Source organism: Nilaparvata lugens, chromosome 12 (genome assembly GCF_014356525.2).
Source record: "Nilaparvata lugens isolate BPH chromosome 12, ASM1435652v1, whole genome shotgun sequence".
In the NCBI taxonomy this organism is placed as follows: Eukaryota; Metazoa; Arthropoda; class Insecta; order Hemiptera; family Delphacidae; genus Nilaparvata; species Nilaparvata lugens.
Genome location: NC_052515.1, coordinates 6,205,053 through 6,211,538, shown reverse-complemented (window position 1 = coordinate 6,211,538; position 6,486 = coordinate 6,205,053).

Here is a 6,486-nt window from a genome sequence, read left to right as displayed (position 1 = left end):
TTCGGCGATTAAACTGTACTGGACAGTTGGGCCAAAACTTGTGTTGGATGAGACATCGGTTTCCTTTTATATGAATCATGGGTAGCCCTGTATAAATTTATCCTAACATAACTAACTCTAATATGAGAAGGGAAAATATAATGACTTGAAAGCATTTTGGCTAACTGAGAAATATGTAATAGGCAACACTTCAAGCATATTACAGAGTTCGAACATGACGAACAATAAAACCTTATAATACTAACTAGCAAGAACCCGTGCTTCGCATGGATCTATTTTAAAACTTGACAAAATAAAAATTTGACGTAATGAAATTGTTAAGAATTGAGAATAGGCCTATAACCATCCTTGGTTAATTAAGAATCTATAAGCAAAATTTCAAGTTAATTAGTCCAGTAGTTCAGACGTGATGATGCTTCAAACATAATTTTCCTATCCCGTACGTGCATAAGCCAGCTCTTTACTTTATATAATTATTATAGATATACGGTAGTTAACGACTGCAAGAGATAGGACTGTGGAACAGAATAGTGGTGAAACTATGATAGCGCCAGAAGTGTCTCAAACACAATAGGAGGTACTACATGAACTTTTTGAAAGTGATTTGAAAAAATGTTAAAACAACAGAACTGAATCCTTACCTATCATTCTACCTTCATTTAGAGAGGCTTTTGTTTGAGCCGAATGGAAATTTATTTATAAAAAATGAATGTCTGTTTTGTGTGTTTGTTTGTTCCCTGTAGACTTGAAAACTACTTGACATAACGGCATGAAACTTTAGGAATATGTTGTGTGAATATTGGGGATGGTTTCTGAACAGAAATTTTAATAGGGGGGCTAATAATAATTATTTATTAATCCATTTTACAGACATATGTTTTCAAAATTTTCGGCCGAGCGATTACTGAAGAACGAAAAGATGATCATGATTCAAGATCATATTGTGATAATATGATTTAGCATCTAAAGTTACCAGCTGTAATAGACATTTCACCCTGTGATAAATTATTGTGTACTGGTATTAAAACGGTAGTTTGGAGTTGAAGTGTAGTTGATTGGTACCAGCTGTTGATAATGGTTCCTTAGAAGGCCTATACAAATAATAATTACCACTTCCCTATCATTGAGGGAACTGGAAAATGTTGAAAAAAATTATCCACCTAATGAAAGAGAGTACCTATATATATATATATTGTATAGTATATATGTATAGTATTCATATTGCATTCATTAATTACTGAAGAATGAAAGAATAATTTACAATTTTTTGAATTTAGCTTAGCTTATATTCGTCCTAAAATGGAAAGAATATGGAATTCTGTGTGATTCATCGTACATCGCATATTTCCTGGACCATATATCGACAATCTACAGCTATGAAAACATTGAATATTTTTCTTTGAAACACTGATATAACCTTTTTTTTAATATTGAAAAATTCACTGATTGATATCACTACCAATTGATTGAGAAGAATAATATGTTTTCGGAATAATGAATGCTGCATGACTTAGCACATAGGAAGTCCGTATTGAGATGTAAATGAACATGTTGATTGTCAGATAAATTTCATGATTCAACAAATAAAGTCAAGTGTAACATTAGATACATTGGCGATACGAAGTTCGCTGGGTAAGCTAGTTGTAAATTAAGCTTTATTATTAATAGACAACGCTGAAAAAGACAGGCTCAATCACCAGGAATACTATAAATCTATGAGGGACCAGTAAACCATTAATTTTGAGTAGTTCAATTACTTCCATTATGTACACTGGATGCATTATGGACAATCAATACGTATGAAATTTATTAGCTACCATACAGAATAAAAAAATTTTGATTGCAGTGACCCCGACTACTGTATTATGAATAACCATTCAGATCAAATATAAGGAATTACTCGCATCTCTCATCAACTCGTAATTTTTATTCACAAAATATTAACAGAATATATATAAATAAAGTTATATTTAATAAACTCACGGCTAGTACTCAAGTTTGTCTTTTTCTGGCCGTGCTACAAATAAATGTAGGTATATGTTTGACATTTTGTTTCTGTAATCTTGTTGTCTAGTAAGAAAGTTTTCAATGTGATTTTTGATGGCAATAAAATTTGAATTTGAAAAAAGAATTATCAACAAACTCCTAACCAAAGGAAACCTTTGTGCTCTGTTCTAATCGGAGTTTATGAGACTCCATATACAGCTGATAGAAGGTGCAAACCAAACTGGCCAAGCATACAACGATGGAACAAACACGTGGTAAGCTCGCGCTCTCAATCAACGCAAAATCAATTCGATCAGCTAATTGATGAAATTATTTCAAGCTTTCCAATGATTACAACATATGTTAGAATATCATGTGTCAATTATCTCAGTTCCATATGGAGTTCACCTCACCATAAGCTTACTTAATAGGATCCTTTTTCATCCTTTGAAATCCTTAGAGGCAAAATATCTCAAAATCCGTTCTTACTGCGCATCTACCATGTTTGAAGAATATTTGTGCAAAGTTTTAAGTCTGTAGGCCAATTAGTTTAAGCTGTAGTGTGATTTTACATCAAAATTTTCGAAAAGTGCCCTCTCCTGAACCCCCCTGTGCTCCTGATTGGAATTTTTCTGCATAGATCTGATTTTTTCTTACCTGAACGAAAAAGTTCCTCATGACTTTGCTGTACAATGAACGGTTAAAAAGTGGAAATTTTGGGGGGCACAGCTCCCTCAGGGGGGGCAGATTTCTGAAAATCCTTTTGTAGTGGATGTTTTGAGGCTACAATGAACAATTGTTCGAAATTTCAAGTTTTTAGGCTTAGTAGTTTGGGCTGTGGTGTGATTTCAGTTTGTCGGGGCTTAGCCTTTTAGATATAGGTAGAAGAAGAAGAAGGAGAAGAAGAAGAAAAAGAAGAAGAAGAGAAAGAAGAAGAAGAAAAAGAAGAAGAAGAAGAAGAAAAAGAAGAAGATAGATTATTATGTTGCTTTGGCCTGTGATCTGTATGAATGCCCTGTAACAACTAAAGGTGCGTCCACACATGCCGAACCGAACCTCGAACCGCGCAGCAAACCGTGCATTCCTCCGAACATCTTGCCTTTCAACGAACATGAGCATTTGTTTCATAATGTTAAAAATCAGCTGTCAATCATTCGCCGTACCATACTCCGAACCATTCGCCGTGCCGCTTGCATCTGTTCTAACTGCTCGCCTCATCTCACTCCGAACGCTGAACTTTTCGGCCAATCAGAGCCCTCGATTACAATTCACCGTGCAGCTCGCTCCACAATATTTTGGCTATCCATCACAAGTGGAAAACATGCGAACATGAATACAGAAGTATGGGCAATTTTTTATTTGATTAAATTCATGTTTTTAAGAATTCATTGTTACGAGTGCATTTTTCAATAGAAGGTTTATACTAGCCTGCTCTAGTCTAATGCTAGCAAATTCTTGCTTCATCTCATCAAACCTAGCATTAACTTAGCCTCCTGCTTATCAAACAGTTGTGTTAAGGCAGCTATTAAGTCATCATCTTTTTTAATATTTTCATATTGTATGCCATTTTGCTAGTCTGCACAGATAATATATTCATTAGGACTTGATCTCTCTTGAACCGACCTCCCACTCAGCAACAAACCATTCATAACCTATCAAGATATCTATCTACTAATAATTTCTATAACCAGGGATTTCATGGTGTACCATTTGGGACATATTTATTTTGTAATTCTGTCCCACCACAGGGGTAACATTTGCCGTGCTACCAATTTTTCCTTAAACGGTTGGAATAGCATTTAACACCTATCAACCTAAGGAAAGTTGTCGGCTCCAATAAAATAGATTCTTGATAAACTGTGAATGGATCTATTGCCTATGAATGAGAAATCCAGTTTTCAGAGCAATTTAACTTATAATCTTCAGATGAAAATACACAAAATACAGAAAGAGAAAATATCTATATAGCCTAATTATTTCAGAGTTATTACAAACTAAAATACTTATCTAGTTTACAGTTGAAACACAGTGGTTATTGGCTTTACTACACTAATAGCTAATTATGCACAAAAATTTATATAAAACTCAATTTAAAACATTAATAAACGAAAATGATTTAGAGCAAAACTCCACGACAATACTTGTAGCCAGCCATTTTTCAGAAGAAGGTCGAACAGGAAAAAAGACCACAAGTTGCAAGTCACGAAAACAACGCCTCCAACATTACAGACACGTCACCACAAAATCATAATTTACAAGTTTAGAATTCACATTCTACATCTGTTCTCAATAAAACTTTATTTTGAAAATGTTATTTTAAATTTTTATACATATATTCTATTTAAATAAACGATTTATTTAGTAATATGTTAACCCTGCCTCGGTGACACCATGGAACAATGCAACAAACATTTACGATAATAAATTCTCCGTCAAAAAATTTGTCCGTCTATTGATAACTCTGACATTTACTATAAAGTTCCATAGATCTCGAATTGAAGATTCGATTCAAATGTGAGAAAAAATGTAATATTACACAGTGTTTTCGAACTATCTATCAATACGGTATTTAAAAACTCACATGGTTCGAGCAATAATATGTATTACTATTATTTATAAATGATTGACAGAATATAATGTTAATTATTGAACATGTAGGTTGGACTTTAATCTCAATTATTGCTTTTTGTCATTTTTAGGTGTCCTCAACAGTTTCCTATCCTCTCCAGTGATGCAATTCCTTGGTAAAATTTCGTACAGTTTCTATTTAATTCATCCATTTGTGCAAATGATTCAGATCAGGAATGTTACTGGTTCTAGAAAGTATTCAGACCTCCTACAGGTATGTCATCGGTAGTTTTTATTGAAAACTTCTATTTGCCTGTCTTCTATTTCTTCAATTGTCGGTTTTCTATGCATCCATTCAATCTTTATCAGGATTCGGAATTTTCTCAAATTAAATCTATTTACAGCCAATAATAAAAATTGTTGTATATAATCGATATTTTATCATTAGCTCTCAAATCTCAAAACATTTTTCTCTTATGAATTCGAACTGAAAGCTCTTCAAAATTTCTGATTGAAAGGTATTTTTATCTAACTTTTTATCTACCGACACTTTGACTCAATTTCGAAATAAAAATAATCATGTGAATATATTGAACAGACTGAGCAAACTAACAACAATACTCGAAAGACCTTATTATGAAGAAGTGATTTAATCAACTGGTAAATTGATTTATTGTATTATCGAATACTATGTACTCAACTCTTTTTAAATAGGGCATGGCCCTGATTACAAATAAATGCTATTCTATTCTATCGAACTTTTTTGTGTTTCAGGGATCAATACTTCTAGGCGACATTTTCTATTCATTACCATTTGCTATTATCCTCTACTTGGCAGTTGAAGCGCCCTTTCTGAAGTTGGAGAAAATATTACATAAAACCTCGAAAATTTGTGGTGGAAATATAAGTGTGGTGGAGAAACCATAAGTGTTAATCAACTCACGTGTTGCAGATAAGTGAAGAACTGGATTCATGTGGAACTTGAAAAAAGCATTTCATTCATGACTTAAATAGTTTATTTAATGTAGAACTTCATCAGTAGAATTTGAATCATCATACGAGAGTAACTCATTATGATACAAAACTTTATAACTCCGTTAAGAATGACAAGGATTATTAATAATTCATTTCTTGAAATAATTTTTGAATGTGAATTATCTGTGATATCAATAATGAAAAATTCATCTATGCTAATATTATGTTTATAATTCATTTCCAATTATTACAGTTAAACATGATAATATGGGTGAAATCACTTTACTTGTATGGTCTCTTTTATTAAAATTAACAAAAACAATATAAAACATGTAGTAGCCTACCCTTTTAATTTAAACTTTAAAATGTTTCAACGATTCGGCCTACTTTGGCCTTTTTTAATTTGAAATAAAACTTTAAAAAATTTCAACTACTAGGCCAAAGAAGGCCGAACTAGTCGTTGAACCGTTTAAAAGTTTTTAAATGTTTTAAATAAAAAGGATACTACATGTTTTTATATTGTTTTTATTGATAATATAGGTAGTATTTGATTATTCTTTTATTCATTTATCTTTGGATTGATAGAATAATTATTGATCAGACCTTTTTTTAAAAGATTCGGTTCTCATCATTGTCACCAAAATCATACTTTTTATTACAATGATTTTTTGTAAATTTGGTGTTTTAAATATTGTATTACATCTATTAAAAATTCTTCAACAATAGACTTTTATTTAAAAGTAATTGATCTAGGCCTGCCTATACATTAATGTATTGCCAATAAATTAATGCATTGATTAACTCACACATTTGCGCTTTTTTAAGATTTGAATGAGATCAATACATAGATCATTTTTAATTGCAACGATTTCTGAGTTTATTGGCATTTGAATAATTATTGCAATATCTCAGTAATTTCCATCTGATTTCTAAGTTCTTCAGAAGCAATACAATTGT